Raw genomic sequence first — 20,981 nt, forward strand, 5'->3', positions numbered from 1 at the left:
AAGATCTCACAGATACTTACAGCGTGCATGAAATTGAGGTGCGTGATCCAATCCAGGGGCAGAGTTAAAACACATACTACAGCTCCGGTGAATTGAGTAGTTTTAATTCAAACTCTATATTTATCTTAAGAAATCTATTGAATGTATAAATTATTAATTTAGAATTACATAACTTAAACGGACTAGAATTTCAAACCCATAAACTTTAAATTCAGACTCCCCCTCTGATCCAATCCACCATGAAGACATAAAAGGATAAGAAAAGATCTTGAATCACATAAAGAATTATACCATATTTTTGGGGGGCAAGCATCAATTGCTTTAATGACAAGGTATGCAAAACTTTAATAATTTTTAACCAATTTATAGATCCCAACAACCTCGAGTCTAGTTATTTAAATAAAATAAGGAAACGTATAGAGACATATCCTATCCGCAAGAATCACTTTGTCTTGCATATTATAACTTGTAGTTTTGGTCTACTTGTCTAAATGGGATAACACACCAGAAATAGAATGGACAAGCAGCTGTAAATTACCAAAATGAAAGATTAAATACCTTTTACAAGTTACTATGGGAAGATCGAAGTTCTCACTTGGAGCCTTGTGACCTTATATAAGGCGCTAGTATTTAGATTGAATAATTAACCTATGTATTCGCACACCAAACACTTAATTTAAAATAGCCAATAAATATACAATATTTGTATATTTCATAATATATAAATTAATTAATTGATAATCTATATATGCGGCTAGAAAAAATAAATAATAAATTCAACCAGTCATTTATGTAAATTTTCTTTTTGATTTGCAGTCTGTGTTACTACAAGAAAAATGGAGAAGGCAAAAATGGTATAAACTAATGCTGTATTCTGGCCCGGGCCTAACGGGCCGGGCTTCGTGGTCCCGGGCTTCGTGGTCCTGGGCTCTGGCGGTCCCGGTCTTTGTGGGCTCAATGGGTGGAACCGGCCCGTGACGGGCCTAAGCCCACATGGTCCTGTGCTTAACGTGCCGGGCTCGTGGGCTTCGCGGGCCTAGCGGGCTTTTTTTTTAAAGACAATTTCTTGTAGTATCATGGCTATATTAAAAATATATATGTAGTATATATGTATATCTAATTATTAAAGTGCTTGACGAAAAAGAAAATAACAAAACAATAGTAAAACACTAAATTGTCATGCATAATATATTTTCTTGTAGTATATTATATTGTATCTTATGTATATATATTCTCTTATATATTTTCTTTTAGTATATGTATTGTATCTTATGTATATATATTCGCATAATATATTTTCTTGTAGTATATATATTGTATCTTATGTATATATGTTCGCATAATATATTTTCTTGTAGTATATATATTGTATATTATGTATATATTGTAGCATAATATATTTTCTTTTAGTATATTATATTGTATCTTATGTATATATATTCTCTTATATATTTTCTTATAGTATATATATTGTATCTTATGTATATATATTCGCATAATATATTTTCTTGTAGTATATATATTGTATATTATGTATATATTGTAGCATAATATATTTTCTTGTAGTATATTATATTGTATCTTATGTATATATATTCTCTTATATATTTTCTTGTAGTATATATATTGTATCTTATGTATATATATTCTCTTATATATTTTCTTGTAGTATATATATTGTATCTTATGTATATATATTCGCATAATATATATATTGTATCTTATGTATATATATTCTCTTGTAGTATATATATTGTATCTTATGTATATATATTCGCATAATATATTTTCTTGTAGTATATATATTGTATCTTATGTATATATATTCTCTTTTATATTTTCTTGTAGTATATATATTGTATCTTATGTATATATATTCGCATAATATATTTTCTTTTAGTATATATATTGTATATTATGTATATATATTCGCATAATATATTGTCTTGTAGTATATATATTGTATATTATGTATATATTTTCGCATAATATATTTTCGTGTAGTATATTATATTGTATCTTATGTATATATATTCTCTTATATATTTTCTTGTAGTATATATATTGTATATTATGTATATATTGTAGCTTATAAATAATTCTAAGTATAGACAAAGAAATATTGCGAAAAGAAGCTCATGGGTAGAAGCAATAAATTTTATTACCAAAAAATGATATATCTTTCTTAGTCATCCTTCTCCCAATGGAATGAGCACAACAAGGTACTAATACCACCATTAGAAGGAAAAAAACTAAGGAAGATGTGCCAAAATACAAGTTACATATTATTCTATGTATTATCTCTAACAAATCTCATAAATCCTTCAAGGTTCGGAGGAGGTTGCGTTGGTGGTGGTGGAAAAGAAGCTTGTTCATCACCACTTCCGGGCGAAGCCGAATCCTCCGCAAGTTCCGCTATCATTTCTTCATAAGCTTCATCTATCGCCGGTTGTGCTTCTGCAATTCCAAAGTTTCTTCTTTCCGAGCGGATCCAATCTCTAAACAATACTGATTTTTCCAAGCTATCCCTCATAGACGCTCTATGATCACCTATTTGCAGTCTTGCTTGACTGAAAGCGCTCTCTGATGCAACAGTTGAAGCTTGAATTGATAAAATATCCCGAGTCATCCTTGCAAGAACAGGAAAATGTTTTTCCCTTGCCTTCCACCATTCCAAAAGATCAAAAGAGCCGTCTGGATTCTCCTTTTCAAGTCCCTGAGATAAATAAACTTGAAGCTCATTTAGATGTGAAGTTTCATCATAATTTTCACCTTGAGACCCCCTGAACTCCGTCCAAGATTTAAGAGCTTTTAAGCCCGCAACTCTTTTAGAGGATTGTGAGCTAGACGAAGTAGGGGTTGGAATAGTTGGCCTAGCATGCTCTAAGGCAAGTTGATAAGCATTATAAACTGTTTGAGCGTTAATCTTAATTGAAGCTTTTGCATCTGCAAGTGTCGCAATTTCCTCATTTGAAAGATCTAAAGCCTTATAAATATTTGAATACCAAAAATGAGGACCTCCCAATTTCATTGTAGGATTTAGCATTGCAGCAAGACCATAAATAGGAGGGATAGGAAAAAAATATTTTTTAAACTTTTGTTTCATTTCATTTATAGCAAGTTCATAAATATCCCCACCCTCACTAAATTCAACAAACAAATCAGATAGTGCTGCAATATAAACTAAACAGTTTGAAATAGTAGGATAATATTGCCCAGAAAATGCATTTGTTGCAATTTGAAAATGTTCTAAAAAATCTAAAAGAATTTTAACATTAGTCCAATCTTGAGTGGTAAGCATTTCATCATCATCTTCACCACCCACCCGAGAATTAAACGTTGCATTAATTGGGTTTCTATATTCATATGCTACTACTAAATTTTCGTACATACAATTCCATCTAGTCGGGCAAGGTTTAGGAACCTTTCTTTCTCTAAGGCCATATTCATCACATTTTTTAAAATACTCTCTGAGTCTACTTCTACGGTTTGCTAATTCATAACAGTAATCATCTTTGCTAATTCTTCACGATCTCTATTTGGATCGTAATATAAAATACCTCCAGTGACAGTGTTAATTCCTGGTTGAACTAGATTTGAACCTGTACTAGGGTTAACCGCAGAATCTACACTTGTCCCCTCTAGTTGCGCTTTCATTTGAAAAAATCTAGCCTTATCTCTAGGGTGTGTTTTTATGTGCCTAGTCAAACTACCTGTGCCGCTACGGTCTCCTACATATTTCTGCGACATTAATTTCCCACAAGTTTTACACTTAGCCTTATTTTTTTCTCTTACTTGAGTAAAAAAATTCCAAACTAATGATGTTTTAGGCGTTTAGCAGGTTCTCTATTAAAAGTAGGAGTTTCTACAGGTGGGTCGACCGGTGCATCACTTGGGTTATTAAGAGGACTAGTAGGTGTATCATCTAAATCCGGTGCTTGAGTTTCATCATCATCCTCATTTTCCTCATTATTTTCTAAGATGGTTTCATTAGGATAAAGAGCATTCATAATTTCATCATCTAATCTATCACCTGGTGCAACATTATGATAAAATTCACTATCGGTAAATTGAAAACAAGGATGATCACTATCAAGAATTACGGAAGGAGGAGGACGTCTAGGTTGGCGACTACTTTCAACTTGCTTATCTTTTCTAGGTCGGGGATCCGGGGGAAGGGTAGTTGGTTGCCACTACTTTCACCGGTTTTATCTTTTCCTTTACCAAACATTTTTTTCAAAGTAAATGCCATATTAATTATAATTATGCAAACTAAACCACACAAAAATATATTCTAAAAACGTAAGAGTTGAAACGAGTTTACCGGATTGCCGAACAACTTCTTGAAAATTGAAAATCGTTGAACACTTGAAAACTTCAATTCAACAACTTCACAATTTTTCACGAAATTTCAACAATAAATTAAGTAATTGTAGTAGAGAGATTGAGAGAGATTGAGAGATACTGAGAGATATTGAGAGATATTGATGAATTGATGAATAAAAATGAAAGAATGAGGGGGTATTTATAGTTGAGAAATGGGAAAAAGTGTAATTATATAAAGTTTGGGGGCCAAATGACCATTTTTTTAACTTAAAAAACGGTCATATTTTCAGCCCAAACGGCTAGATTTTAAATATGGCCATTGGAGATTTTTTTTTTTGAAAAATAGCCGTTGGGCCCGCCAGGCCCGCCAGGACCGGCCCAGGCCCGCCTGCCGGTCCCGGGCTAAACGGTCCCGGGCTCGTGGGCTCAACCATGAAGACCAGCCCGTGACGGGCTCAGGAGGCCCACCAAGACCGGCCCACCAGGCCCGTTAGGACCGCGGGCCCGGTCCGGTCCGGTTCAGACCCGGCCCACCGAGCAGCCCTATTTGCATCTATACCCGCTTTTTTGGGTCATGTTTTAACTTGTGCACGCTTTGCAAAAAAAGTTAAAAACGTACTACTATTTCGCGTAACTTTAGCATACAGGGCTGAAGTAGCAAAGGTAATCACGCAAAACTTCAGCATTCTAGTTGACATGCCTGAAGTAGCAAGTGTGCTGAACCAAGTGGCTGAAGTTTTTGTTTGTAATTGCTAAACTTAAGCATAGTATTAGTAGCTGAAGTTTTGTTCTCTATTTGCTGAAATTTTTGTTTGTAATTATTGAACTTAAGCATAGTAGCTGAAATTTTGTTCTCTATTTGCTGAAGTTTTTATTTGTAATTGCGCTAAATAATCTGAAGTTTTTTTGTCCTAGATTCATTAGTTTTGTCATTAAGCTTTCTCAAAAACTTCAGCAGAATATGCTGAAGTTATTTAGTTCATTTATAAAAACTTCAGCACTAAATAAGCTGAAGTTTTTTTGTCCTGGATAAGCTTTTTCAAAAACTTCAGCAGAAGATGCTGAAGTTATTTAGTTCATTTGTAAAAATTTCAGCACTAAATAAGCTGAAGTTTTTTTGTCCTGGATTCATTAGTTTTGTCATAAAGCTTTTTCAAAAACTTCAGCAGAAGATGCTGAAGTTATTTAGTTCATTTGTAAAAACTTCAGCATTATATAAGTTGAAGTTTTTGAAAAAGCTTTCTAATCTAACATACTAGATAAATAATCAGATTGCCAACAATATTTAAATCATAAATTTTGGAAGCAATAAACGTGAAAATAACATAATTATCATGAAAAGAATCACTAAGTGTGACCTTAAACTTCCTGTACGTGAAAATATTCACAAATTATTGTCTACTAACTTACTAATTATTTATAATTTATTTTTAAATAATCTGATAAACATACTTATTGCAATCATCCCATGAACGGAAGTTTCATAGCAGCACCAACAACAGCAGAAGAAAGAAGAAGAAGAAGAAGAAGAAGAAGAAGAAGAAGAAGAAGAAAACGAAGGAGGAGAAGAAGGAAGAAAAATGAGGCTGAAGTTGTTCAAAAAACAGGTACAAGTTAAAACTTAAAAAAAAAATATAGGTTAAATGAGGGCGGCCAATAGAGCGCCCCGTGCAATTTTTACGTTGTTAGGCCATTTTGGGCTCGACCGAAGGGTCCCTCAGGCGAACAAACCTTAGACACTTTGACTTATAGCTGGTTACCAAATAGAACCAGGCAAACGAAAATGAGTGAGATCTCTTTTTTCATTTTTCTTATTTTCTTTTTCAGTTTTTTGGTGTATCGGGTAATAACGGAAGTCATTTTAAAATAAAATATGTTTTACGATAAAGTTATTTTTATGGTGTTTAGTTGCCTGGAAAAATATTTTTTATCAAAAAGAATAAAGTGATTACCTCATTTATTGGCATACGTCATTTTTCTTACAACAATTTTAAATTTTAACTTCATATTACTTGTTCTTACTACACTAAGCTTAAACTTAATGTATACGGTGAAATCGGGCTCATCTATTGCATGAAAGATTGGGACTGAAACATGATGGATTGAAGATCGACCCAGGGTTCCATCGAATTAGAATGGTAAGAAATTAAATGAGTATTGTGAGAAATTATTCTTTTATCCATCACGTTTCAGTCCCGATTTATCATGTAATAGATGAGCCCGATTTCACCGTATACAATAAGTTTAATACTAGCTATGTGTTAGTAAGAATAAGTAATATGAAGTCAAAATTTAAGATTATTGTAAGAAAAATATCGTCCGCCAATAGATGTGGTAATCACTTTGTTCTTTTCGATAAAAAATATTTTCCAAGGCAACCAAACACCAGAAAATAATTTTATCGTAAAAAATATTTTATTTTAAAATGACTTTCGTTATTACCCGATACACAAAAAAACTAAAAAAGAAAATTAAGAAAGAAAAATTAATCCAAATAGCCGTTTATACAACCGCTTAAATTAAAATATAATCGATTTAAACTAGTAAAATATAACAGTTATTTATGTAAAGATTCCTGTGACGCATTAATTAAACATGTGTACCATATATAAGAAATTTCTTTTGAACCTTATGGTCTATAAGCATGTAATCTCATTCTTATAAGAAAGTATCATCAAAATTAAGATAGAAATATTAGAACTAAAGATTTCAGAGCAGTATAAAAAGGTCAATCTATTTAGAACAAATTAAAAAAAAAATACCATATAAAATGGAACATAGAGTACTTTATTTTTTGATTAAAATGAAATGAGTTTTTTTTTGAGATTCTTAGGACATATCCGGACATTGAATATTACTTCGACTTTTCTAATACTGAATTTTAATATTTTCAGGTACTGATTTGACAAGTGTAGAATTTCTTCAAAATTTCTTCAGTCCTTAATTATGTTTATTTTTCTCATCCCGGACAAGTGTAGAAAGGTTCAAATTTCAAGATAATTAATTGTCTTGTAAAAGTGACGGGTGTCAATCCTCCCAAACATCTTCTCCCCCCATCCTCCACAAAGCTGAACTCCGGTGGGCTGTCGAAGAAGGAAAATAGGCTTTCTAGCTATGTGACGAGTTGAAATCTTAGCAAAGTTCAAAGAAATCATCAGCAGGTAAGATTGTTGATTTAAGATGCTCTTGGGTGTGTGGAAGTTGGGATAATGCGAATTGTCATCCTGGCGAGATTTCTTTTTAATTGTAATGGTCTTTTATTCAAATTTAAGCTAATTGTCAGTAGTTTTGTTTTCTCCACACGAATCAAAATCACAAAGTAGAATTCTACTTGTATTATTTTATGATTCGATTTTGTCACGTTGCCAGTGAGTGGAAACCCCAGTAGTTTGTCAGGGCATAAGAGCTGTCCCACATCGGAGCATTAACTTATCTCACTGTTGCTCCCTAGTTTGTCGGGGTTGATGCTTGGCGTAGGAGCTGTCCCACATCGGCGCGTTAACTTAACTATCGGCTCTTTAATAGCCGCTTACTACAGCTGAAGGGCACGACCTTACTTGAACAGGATCTGTTCTATAGGCTCGTACCACTGTATCCTTGAGTTCTAAGGAGACAGAAAACCTAGTCTGGTTGATGAGGCGTGGCTATGGGACCAGAGCGTGATTAACAGCCTTCCATGGTACTTGTGGCCTTGAAGCACTAGAGGATCGTTCCAGTCTTGGGATGGTCTCATGGCTGTCTGACAGACTCCAAAACTTTTTGGTTCTTCTTTCCTTCTTCGACGCCTAAATGCTACCTTGGAACAAGATTAGACCTAAACGGGGCAATCTCCTCGTTTTGTTTGTTGATGACATCGAGCTCAAAGTTTAACCCAAAGCATATTAGAGAGATACGAGCACATGCATTCCGCTGAACAAAGGCCAACTTCCCAGATGTTAAGATTCACTTGCACTACGTATACCAAATGATGGGCGCATATGAGGGTGAGAACTGAAGGTCTGAAAGCTAGGATCATTTAACCATTGCTCTGTCCTGATCAATTAGCAGGCCCTGCCTTCCCAGTAAAGATTGTGACTTTTGTTCACGGATGCTACACTTAAAGCTAGACCACTTTAACAAAATTGGCAGTGCCTTTTCCGACAAACCCTCCTTTGATCACTTTGATGGTGTTTGAAGACATTGTTTGATTGTTTCATCCCAGCTCTGAAACGGCGGCCTTATTGTTTATTTCCTACTATACTGAACTGGTTCCAATCAAAGAAATAAGCAAAGAGAGTGTTTATTGACAGAAAACAAACATCTGTGATATAGTATTTATAGTGTAAAGCATAAGATGGAGAAGTTTTATTGTTCTTTTTTTCTATCCCCAATCTTATACTTTTGGGTCCAAAAAAGTCTGAATCTACAAAACTGTGAGACAAAAAAGATACCTCATACAACTAGTCTCAGTTGTATAAGACACAAAATAAAATTAACGTTTGGACATGATTTGATTAAATTGTTTTTTAATATTACAAAAACCTTTAAAGTTGATGTTGAAGTTTTGCTCTATCTGCTTCCTGTTCCGGTCGAATTTTAGGCTACTTTTCAGTCTTCAAGAAGCAATTGTAGAAAGCAAATATACGGAGGAAGACTTGGTTTTGATGTTACAGTTAGGCGCGTAACAGTATTTTGTACCCGAAAGGCTGACTATAAATTATACTTGCCTTGTACCTTCATCCAAAAAATAAAATTTGCGTTGTGCATTCTTGTTATCTTTGAACTCTCGAATAAAGTAGTATTTCATCGCAGTTTCTTTGAACTAAGCATTTAGCATCCAGTCAAAGCGTCAAACTTATGTAAATCGAGTAGTGATAATATGCAAAAGTAATAGAAAACCATATCTATCACGTTGCTGTAAGTAGGGGTGTTAATGGTTCAATTCGGCCGGTTATTTTATAAAATTTGTACCATACTAATTTTTTGGTTATTCTATTGTGTATAACCAAAATGAGACTTTTCGAAACCGTCCCAATCATGTCGGTTTCTCTTCGGTATCGGTACGGTTCGGTTAATTTTCGATATTTTTTTTATATCATGTAAAATTCACCAGTAGAAGTAAAATGCAATAATATATATTCTTTTATAGGATTTAGCAAAACTCTCTAGACATTTTTACTGTTTAAAGGGTGATGAATTAAAAAAAAAAAGAGATGGCTAGAGTATTTATCCATCAATTATTCTACATCAGCGTAAAAGAAATCAAACAAAGGCAAAGAAAATATTAATCACACGAATTGAAAGATATACCAAGCTGGGACTCAAGAATAAAGTCTATAGAAGATTAAATATTCAAAAAGATAAATCCAAATTATATGAAAGGAAACATATTCAATACATTGTAGTTTGTTACTCATAATTGCTAGAATATTTTGTGTCTTGCTAATAAAGATACTTGAAATAACTTAGTTTAAGTAGAAGTAGCATAATGTGTTTTAGGAATTAGTATTTTGAGTTTAATTACTTGTTGGTTTGTAATAATTTTCATAATTCCAAGGCCCAAAGAAAATTTAATGCATTATTAATTTTAAACTTACTAAATAAATATATTTTCTGCATGTAAAATTTATTCGGTACGGTTCGGTATTTTTTCGGTTTATTTTTATAAAATAAAAAACCTACCCTAATTATCAGTGCGGTTATAGATTTATATAAAAACCTACGGTTTCTTAAAAAGAAACCTAAAAATCGGTTCAGTGCGATTCGGTTCGATCGATTTAGTCGGTTTTCGAATATCCATTGACACCCCTAGCTGTAAGCCGTTACGTTATTACTTCCAAGCCCCTTTATTTGACAAAAGTGGGCAGAAACTTCTAAGCTTTATGATAGATAAGGGGAGAGGCGACCTCTCGCGCCTGGGAGAGGTAGTGGGTGTCACGTCGTCGCCTAGCGTTTCGCAGCTCTCGTTGATAACATTCATGAGGTTGGCAAAGAAGTCACCTGTCACTTTAGTCCTATCTCCTTGGTTACCAGCCATGTAAGTTTCCGTACGTGTAGAGAAAGAGAAAAATCTTGCGGTTTGTTAGGTTAGTAACTCACGTGAGTTGTAGATCTAAAGGAAACTAAAAAATTAGCTAAAAAGTTCCCACAGATGGTGCCAAACTGTTTGACCCAAGATATAGATCTTGGTTCAACCAATTAGATTTAAATAAATAAGGGTCAATTTTAGCTAATAATAATATTCAAAAGATAAGGTTATCGGTTTTATGACAGATAATATGTATATTTGACCAAATGGTAATGAATATGAGCACTAATTACGGTATTCAATGATCCAAAAAGATGGAAGATAACATTAAGTAGTAAATAGCAATGAATGTCACTTATGTAAATAAAAACGTGTGAGTCACCCGAAGAAGGATGGGATTCGTGGATATTTTTCATGAAAATGAAGAATGATTGATGAGCCTTAGAACACTCAGGTTGTTCTTGGATCAAGTGAAAAAGCTAGACAAGAATCTTAGTAAAAAGGGTTGTTTATGTATGCTTGCAATATGGTCAGATTCTCTCTATAAAGTCAATGTGTTTTCTTACAAGTGAATATCTCATGTCCCCTATCATTGTGTCTCTTTCTATTTATAGGGAACATATGTCGAGAAACCCTAATAGTATAGGTGCAGAGAATATCCACTAAAATATTGTCTTTAGTGTCTTATCTTATAACTAGCCGTTATAACTCTGTCTAGGATGCTCGACCTCGACCTTGATCCACGACGATTTCTTGACTTTGATCCTTGCCGACTCTTCGACCGCAATCTTCATCATTTCTAGAAGCACTTCGACCTTGGGCAGGTCTTTATTGAAGTCGTATTGGTGACACATGGCAGTCTGGGAATGCCTCCTTAGTGTTAACATGGTTTGATCATATTAGAGATAATTTTTGGCCCGTACAGTTAGTCCCTCCGCTTATTGAGGTCGTCATCGCAGGTGAGCTTAATAAGCGAATAATGTCGTTTTCGATCGAACTTATCGAGTAAGCTGCAAGAGTCGTGTTCGGTCGAACAAGACACGTGGCCCTCTATAGGCCGCATATTTCAAATATCTCGGGCGATTTGTTGGAGTTATCCTATCCAAGGAATAGAATGATGTCATGACATCAAGCGTCATTATGATGCATTTCCCGATACATTGCCTCGATTCGTGCATGGCCCTTGATTGGATCTGCGGTTTCGATTCCGGTGTCAATTATGACGAGCCGTTTTGGGGGTTTAGTTCCATGATCTCTATAAATAGAGGTTTTTGGACTTAAGTTTGAAGTTTGTTTCTTCTAATTTTCTAGAGCATCATCCTTCTTCCTACCATTTTCTTCTCTAAACTTCCTTTCCTCACCCATCCCCATTCTTTCCCGTTTGTTATTCTTCTTCACTACTTTGCATCATGTCAAACTTACCATCAAACGTTAGTGAAGGGAGCTGCATTGCTCATTTAGCAGTTGTGTTTCCTTCTTATGGGGAGGGTGTTTCCGCCATTGTTGATGATGAAACATTCCCATTAGTGGAGGAAATAATCTCCCAATCCTGACATTAGGTCCGACCTTACCAAATCACCGAACACCGCGTCTGTGATTTTCTAATCGACCATGACGCCTAAAGAATTGGCAAAACTCAAGGCCAAGTTCGGCCTTCCAAACCATATCGAACTAATACCAGCCAGTGAGGACATGGTGTAGGTTCATCGCCCCAGATACTGCACTCTATACGCTTATCCTTTCCTCATTGGTTATTTGTTCCCCCTCGTTTCATTGGTGGAGGGATTTTGTTGTCACTACGTCGTCTGCCTGCTCAGCTTGCGTCGCACGTCTATAAAATTATTAGAATACTGGCCAAATTTTCCAAGCTGGCCGAGGTCGAGCTGACGCTTCAGCATTTGGTTCATCTCTTCGCCCCTGGCTTCTATAAGGGAGAGATGTTGAGTCTTCGCCATTGTAGAGGCAAATGTTTGGTGGTGAAGACGGAAGATAAGGCCAGTCGCCAGTTCAGGCTCAATTTTTTTACGTCAGGATCGAGAACATGGTGGATAACATTGATGGCTTTCCCTGGTTTGGAATTACACACGTAAGTGCTCGTTTTTTGTTTGCGCTCTTTTACTTGCTCGAATTTAATTGAAGAACTTTTCCTTTCTTTGTAGCCAACAATCATCCTCCCTTTTTTAGTCACGTGTATTTCTGACTGGGTCGAGCAAATCCTCCCTCACGTCGTAGGGATCTAGGACTAGCCGAGCTTCATCAAGAAGTTCATACTGTCTTTTCCTTCGATAGGTAAATTTTTCTATTTGACCGTGATCGTTCTATTTTTTGTTGTACGCTGACTCTTTTTCTAACTTCAATATTCATTTCTTTCCCAAGCAGGGGGTCCTCTCGAAGGAGCCGGGCACCGATGCCATCCTTTCTTAGGAAGGCTTCTGCCTCTTCGGCTTCTGCCCCTATAACAGCTACTGTCGCTTCTATGCCAACCCCTCCCTCGGCTACCACAGTCTAAGAATTTGCCTCCGTTCCGTCCATTGCTTCCGCTCCTCAACTCTTTTCACTGATTGAGGAGGATGATGATGTCTCTCCTAAGGATGGTAGTCTAATGCCTCGTAAGAGGAGAGCATGTTAGAGAGAGCACTGGGGTGGGCTCCGTGGTCCTGCATTTGTAGGAGATGAACATGCATGCATCGATGCGTCCCGCGAAAGAGACAGTCGAAGGCGGTATGCTTGACAACGGCCTCGCTCTTCCGAGGCAATAGGAGGCTTTGTATTCTAGTGTTGCAGTGGATGCCCCTCTTCTGCTGATGGCAGAGAGAAGGCCATTGCTGAAGAGGATGTCGGATCTGACTCCGATATGGATATGGACAAGTTGAGGATGATCGATTAGGGACTTACTCAACTTGAGGTGAGGTTGGAAGAGGGCTCCAGAACTCTTACGATTCCAATGGATCATAATCTACTTGTAAATACCGAAGAGGTAATCCCTGCCCTCGGTCCTCTTTGTTCTGAGATTGAGGGTACGACCCTCGAGACGATAAACAATGGCACTCTGTCAAATAATATTGATGGTCTCGCTCTTCAGGTAATTACAACTATCGTCTATTCTTTCCTAATGCTTTAGTTTCTTTGTAAGTTCTAACTCATTTTCTTTGTTTTGTAGACGGTTATTCTGGAGATTGAGAGTGCTCGACGGGAGAAGAGACGTAAAAATTTACGTGAAGCTAAAAAACAAGTATACAACGTGCCTTGGGAAGGACCAGGAGCTCTGGTGTCGGCTTCGCAAAGGCAGCGATGTGCGGGTCCTGAGGGAGGACTTAAAGAAGAGGGATGATGAGATGATGCAGGCTGTGGAAAAATGTAGCGTCCTTGAAGGGACGTTAAGGAGAAAAGAGGAGGATCTTGAGCTTATTAGGGGTGTAGAGGCCCAATGCAGCAATCTCCAAGCCCAAGTGGTCCAGTTGCGAGGCCAACTTGAAGAGTGTTAGTTCAAGGCGGAGGCTCTCAGCGGTTAGGTCATCGAGAAGCAGGAGGAGCTTGATAAGGCGGAGTGTACTCGATCGTAGACTTGAAGGAGGGTGGAGTTCCTTGAATTGGTGAACCGAAGCCTTCATTCTGAGCGAGAAAACGACTTATCGACAGTGAGTGCTAAAGAAGAAAGGCTCGATGAAAGGATTGGGGAGTTCAAGAAAGAGACCTCTGATCTTTATGATCGAGTTGCTGATCTGGAGGTCGAGTAGGCCAAACTTCTTGCACGAGCTTCTTCATCTACGGCTTCTGGCTTTCCCAACGTCCCCTATGAGCTGTATGAAGAATGGATTCATGCCGAGGCTTGACTGGATGAGCTTCGTGAGTTGCATATGGCGGGCCCCATTCCCACCGCGAACTTCGGGGATGCTCGGTTCAAGGCTCGCGAGGCTCGGGTTGCTTGTGGATACGACCCAGCTACGTCTTACCCAGGTGAAGAAGATGAGGAACGAGGAGAATGCTATAGGTCACCTTTAGGATGAGGCCTGGTACAATTCTATTTACCCTCCAGGCGAAGATGGAGAGGGCACTGGAGATCGGGGTGGTGATAGCATTGAAGATTGGACTGGTGAAGACACTATGGGTCGTGATGGTGATGGACAATAGTAGTTTGTTTTTATAAACTTGTGTATTTTTGTTGGCGTCTCCAAGAGCCTTTGTAAGAAACCTTTGTCTATAAATATTTAAGTTGGTTTTTGCTTTCATTTGTGCTTTTCTTATTTGCCGTGATTTGTTCCTGTACTTTTTGTGTTTTACTCCTTCATACTTTTGTTGTTGTCCATTGATTGGTCATAGTATTTGGGATGAATAGCTATGGGCTGAATCACCCCTTTGTCTGTATAGATTGAGTATGTCTGAGGGTCAGTCACTTAGGTTTGAAGTTGGTCGGACTTAGCTTTTTGTTAAGTTAAGTTTAACCTTCTAACGAAATGTGGCCGAGGGTCGATAGGTGTCATCTGAACTTGGTCGAATTTTGATATCTTTAAATTATGGCCAAGGGCCGGTAGGGGTAGTTTGAACTTGGTCGAATTTTAACTTTTTGTTAAATATAGGCGTTGTTCGAGCTGGGTCAAACTTGGCCTTTTATTAAGGTGTGGCCGAGGGCCGATAGGTGTTGTTTAAGCTGAGTCGAACATAACCTTTTGGTAAGGTGCAACCGAGGGCCAATAGGTGTTTGTTCAAGCTGGGTCGAACTTAACCTTTTGTTACGGTTCGGCCGAGGGCCGATAGGTGTTTGTTCGAGCTGGGTCAAACTTAACCTTTGTTAAGGTGCGGCCGAGGGCCGAGGTGTTTGTTCGAGTTGGGTCAAACTTAACCTTTTCTTGAGGTGTGGTCGAGGTCGATAGGTGTTGTTCAATATATGTCGAACCTAACCATTAGTTGAGGTGCAGTCGAGGGTCGATAGGTGTTGTTCGAGCTGGGTCGAACTTAACCTTTAGTTAAGGTGGTTTTGATAAACGTAAGTTTCTATTGTTTTTACATTATTATTCTGATTACATGATTGGAGAAAGTTACAAACTTTGGGCTTTGGCTGGCGTTCCAGTCCTAGTCCTAGTCTATCTAGTCCCTTCATTGTTCGACTTGGGGAGTATTGAGGATTCGGGCGATGAAAGAGAAAAAGGTTCTTCCTTCGCATACTTCGACTCGAAGTGTCCCTTTCGTCTTCTCGTTAAAAACCTCCTTTGTAAAACCCTAATGGGATAAAACTCAAGTGAGGGAAAAAGAGTACGACTTGGGGGCACTTCTTCTTTTTAGAAGTTGAAGTATTTGAGGTGGCTGATGTTCCAATTATTTGGTAATTGTTTTCCTTTCATCGTCTCTAGTTGGAATGAACCCTTGTTTTGTAAGGCCCCACGAAATGTTTACTCAAAACCCAAAATCTCGTAATGCCAAGTTAAGGAATATTGTTTTTCCAGAAAAGCGCATTTCTGCAGTCTATTATGCGGTCGTATAATAGCTATGCGGACCGCATAGTCGCCGTAGAGTCAGTCAGTGTGCTGGTTAGTTTTGAAGTCAACTATGCGGCCAATTATGCGATCGCATAATCAATATGCGGGCCGCATAGTCATCGCATAATCTCCTTGGAAATTTTGCGAGGGGCAGTTAAATGGTGCATTATGAGACCACAGAACAGGTATGCGGACCACATTCCTGTCGCATACCCGAGCAGTTTGTTCAGGTTTTTGGCGGCCATTTTTGCGGTCCCTTTTGCGGGCCGCATGTCAATTATGCGCTCGCATATGTGATCGCAGATTGTGTTGGGGCTCCTATTTTCTAACTTTTAAAACATGACCCCATCCCATTAAAAACACCCTATTAGACCTCTTTTATGCTATTCTACTGCAAATAGAGTGAGAGAGGGAGTTATAGAGGGAGAAACTACCTCTCACCAAGTCACTACAATCCTTGCCCAAATCTTTGAAGACTTTCAAGTAAAATTTGCTAGGCCTTCATCCTAAGAGGTAAGAACTTGTTCCCTAATCTATGATTTCAAAATTTCTATTAAAATAAGTGATTAACAAGGGGGTTCATGGGTATAGGGATTGATTATCTTGCATGTATAAATGATAATAGGGTATGAGGAGATTGTGAGTTAAAAGATAGCAATTGGGGTGTAAGATGATAAAAATCTCTCACAAAAGGGTCCTAAACACACAATGCACACTTAATGCTTGATAATATACTCAAATGAGCTAGAATCTTAATCATGTCTCTAATTCTTGGTTCATCTTGTAATTTTCATAAAATAGATCAAAGTTGCTAAGAGTTTCAAAATTTTGTAAGAATTTAAGGAAAGCTCTATCGAGGTATGTATGGCTAAAATCTCATCTTCTTAGAAATTGAGCTCCGTTGGTGTCTATGCAAATGTGGTAAGACTAAAATTTGATTGATGTATTGATTGTTATTTCACATGAATTGGTTTTGAAATTATATATATATATACACACACATAAAGGGTGTGCCTTAATGTGTGCAATGTACTATTCTGGATATTTAAAGACGTTCGAAGAATATGAACCATGTGTTGAAATGCCTAGACTTCACGTCAAAATTAAAATTGAGATTGTCATGCCAACTATGTGAAATCTTACCTATGCTTACAACTTGAATTATTTTTGTATGTGCCTATGATCCTAAATTGCAAGGTTAACTTTGAAAGTGGAAATGATGTGATAATTGTGGCCCTAAGTGCCTATGAATTGATATGTGTGAAATAAAGATTGAAATGAGATGATTAATGAGAAAAGAACAATGCCTTGGTAAGGCGGCCTAGCCGATTGGGCCGTGATCGGACGCCATGCCGCACACGTGATGGTATTGTGCTGATATTGAATTCCAGAAAGGGAGAATGAGATTGTGATTGAGGTACATGTCTCAAATGAGGCAACCTAGCCAATCGGGTTGTGATCAGACTTCGCTCAAGAAAGCGGTGGTATTGTGAATGATGATGAACAATATGAAATGCCCTAAACTAAAGCTATGGAAATTATGTGAAAGTTATATGATTCTTTTATTTAATGATGTGGTGTTCGGTTAAAGCTTTTGATTGTCTCTTGTGATTTCCTTGTTCTTGTATGATAGTTCTTTCTAATAAGATGGTGTTTAGTTATACATACTAGTAGTATTCCATGGTACTAACGTCCCTTTTGCCGGGGCGCTACATTTTTTAAATGAATATAGGTGGTTCTATAGCAGATAGTGCCGATCGCAAGTAGCGGAGTATCCTCCTCTCAGAAAATCTTGGTGAGCCCCTTTTCTTCCAGGGGTTATGCTACACATCTTTTGCTATTAATTACCACTTTTGAGGTATGGACGGGGCCTTGTTGCCGGCGTTATCATAACTATCTTTTGTATCCTTAGAGGTTCTGTAGACGTTTGAGTGGGTTATGTACGGGCATTGGATGGGTCCCTAGATTATGTTGTAATTCCAAACTCTTGCTTTCTCTAAACTGGAACTGTATGAAATCTTGGAAACTTAACCATGGTTTAAGGTTTGTGATATAAAATGAACTAACAATGTTGAATGTACGATCTTTTCTATTGTCTAAATAAACGAAAGCATGGTTTCCTTAATCATATTGAGTTGGATAGAAAGTGTTTACAAAGGCTTGCTCAGTTGGGTTCACTCGATTGAGTGCCGGTCGCGCCTCCTGAGGTTGGGGTGTGACAAGCTTGGTATCAGAGCCTCAGGTTTTAAAGTGTCCTAGGATGTCTGAGAGCCGTGCCTAGTAGAGTCCTTCTTATCAGTGTGTAGTCGACCACATCTATAAGTTGGAGGCTACTTGGGAATTTAGGAATAATACCCTTCTTTGATATTCTGGATCGTGCGGCAAAACTTGTTATGAAGATATTTCCCCTCTAAATAGTGCATTCTTTCAACTTTCAGTACATGGCACCAAAGAAGAAATCCAGAATTGGCCAAGAAGCCAATGCCACCTCAGGAGTGGCTGATGATTCCCTACTTGATACTACGGGTGAGGGTAGTCGCCCTGCTATCACCCTGCCTGATTCTTCTATTCCAGAGCAGACTACCCCAGTTCCTACACCTACGGAGGGTACCACTATCCCTCCCATTGATACTCTTATTCCGCCTCCAGCCCCAGCTTCTAGTTCTGGTAATTCTGATAGGGATCTTAGGGGAGCTATTCAGATGTTGACTCAGCTAGTGGCCTCTCATGCCTAGAGGTCAAATGTTGCATCTAGTTCGTCTGGCCAGCAAGGGGATTCCACCAGTTCCAGGGTGAACAGATTTCTTCAGCTAGATCCTCTAGTGTTTACGGGTGCAAATCCAGAAGAGGACCCCCAGGATTTTATTGATGAGATGCACAAGACCCGCAGGGTTATGCGTGCAACTGAAATAGAGGGAGTAGAGTTGGCTGCCTATCGTTTGAAAGTGGTGGCTTATTCGTGGTTTGAGTTGTAGGAAGATTCCCGTGAGGAGGGGAGCCCTTCAGCGAGGTGGAACGAGTTTGCTGATGCTTTTATAGATCACTTCCTGCCTACTGAGACAAGGGTATCCCGTGCAACAGAGTTTGAGACTATGAAGCAAGGTAGCAGAAGTGTGTGGGAGTACCACATGGAGTTTGCCCGTCTGTCCAAGTATGCTATTCACATGTTACCCACGATGGAGGCCAGGGTGCGCCGGTTTGTTCAGGGCCTTAATCCTTTGACTATCAATGAGGCTTCTACAACTGCCTTGAATTCTGACATGAATTATGGGAAGATGGTGGCATTTGCTCAGGCCACAGAGAACCGTAAACTAAAGAGCAGAATGGAGAGAGAGGGTAACAGCAAGGCCCGGTCAACGGGTAACATGGAAGAGTCACTAAGTGGGGGAAGATCAGCTTTCAGGGGAGGATCATTAGGGCCGTCCCAGTCTATTGCACAGTCTTCAGCCATTGCACCGCCATCAGGGCCCAGCCAACAGCAGCAGTGGAGTCGTTTCAGGCCCGGTCAGGGCAACAAGGGATCCTATCAGCGGGGTCGGTCAGGAGAGAGGTCCTAGCAGAAGCAGAGGTCCCCGTGCCCCAGGTGCGGAAAGATGCACTCAGGGATTTGCTACTTGGAGTTAACCGTATGCTATGGATGTGGGATGAGGGGCCATATTCAGAGCCATTGTCGTGTATCCCGCCAAGGAGCGGGTAAGGGCAAAACACAGCCAACCAGCCCAATAGCTGCTACATCTTCAGCCCCCTCTCCAGCTCGAGATACCCCAGCACCCCTGGGGCGTGGTGCAGCTAGGGGTGGTGCATAGAGGTCGGGAGGACCCAGCCGGTTCTATGCTATGAGTGGTCGCCAGACCGCAGAGACTTCTCCAGATGTTGTTACAAGTATTCTGACTGTCCAATATCATGATGTGTATGCACTTATTAATCGTGATTCCACCTTGTCCTATGTTACTCTTTTTTTTGCTATGGAATTTGGGATAGAACCAAAACAGCTTCATGAACCATTCTCGGTATCTACTCCGGTTGGTGAGTCTATTACGTCTGCTCGAGTTTATAGAGGTTGTGTTGTTACGGTACATGGTAGGGAAACCATGGCCGATCTTATTGAATTGGGGATGGTCGATTTTGATGTAATGATGGGAATGGATTGGCTCTATTCATGTTTTGCCAAACTTGATTGTCAGACTAGCACTATGAGGCTTGAGTTTCCTAATGGGCCCATCGTTGAATGGCAGGGAGATAATGTAGTGCCTAAAGGTCAGTTTATTTCTTACCTTAAGGCCGCAAAGATGATCAAGAAGGGGTGTATCTATCATTTAGTTCGGGTTACGGACACCGATGCTGAGGCACCTAGCCTTGAGTCCATACCAGTTGTGAATAAATTTCCGAATGTATTTCCAGATGAGCTCCCTGGGATCCTACCAGACAGGGAGATTGATTTTGGGATCGACGTGATTCCAGGCATGCAACCTATATCAATTCCACCTTATAGAATGGCACCGACAGTATTGAAAGAGCTAAAGGAACAATTGAAAGATTTGCTAGAGAAGGGCTTCATACGACCAAGTGTGTCACCATGGGGCGCATCGGTTTTGTTCGTAAGGAAGGAAGATGGGTCGCTACAGATGTGTATTGACTACCGGCAACTCAACAAAGTCACAATAAAAAATAAATACCCTCTACCAAGGATAGATGACTTGTTTGATCAATTGCAAGGTGATACGTGTTTCTCAAAAATTGACTTGCGGTCTGGGTATCATCAATTGAAGATAAGGGAGCAGGATATTCCAAAAATAGCTTTCAGGACCCGGTATGGGCACTTTGAATTTTTGGTGATATCTTTCGAGCTAACAAATGCCCCGGCAGCTTTCATGGATCTTATGAATTGAGTCTTCAAGCCTTTTCTAGACTCCTTTGTGATAATGTTCATTGACAATATTCTTGTGTATTCCCGAAGTCGGGAGGACCATGTTGGCCACCTCAGGGCAGTTCTGCAGACTCTTCAACAACACCAACTATATGCAAAATTTTCGAAATGTGAATTTTGGCTTGAGTCTATCACGTTCTTGGGTCATGTCGTCTCCAGGGAAGGAATTATGGTTGATCCTCAAAAGATTACATTGGTGAGAATTGGCCTAGACCTACCACTCCAGCAAAGATTCGCAGTTTCTTGG

General features: G+C 38.6%; 1 pseudogene; it reads left to right on the forward strand.

The window, feature by feature from the left end:
• The first annotated feature begins 7,873 nt into the window (after positions 1 to 7,873).
• On the forward strand, positions 7,874 to 8,075 carry LOC142182437 (small nucleolar RNA U3; annotated as a pseudogene).
• Positions 8,076 to 20,981: the final 12,906 nt, after the last annotated feature.

The sequence above is a fragment of the Nicotiana tabacum genome, chromosome 6 (assembly GCF_000715075.1).
Source record: "Nicotiana tabacum cultivar K326 chromosome 6, ASM71507v2, whole genome shotgun sequence".
NCBI lineage: Eukaryota > Viridiplantae > Streptophyta > Magnoliopsida > Solanales > Solanaceae > Nicotiana > Nicotiana tabacum.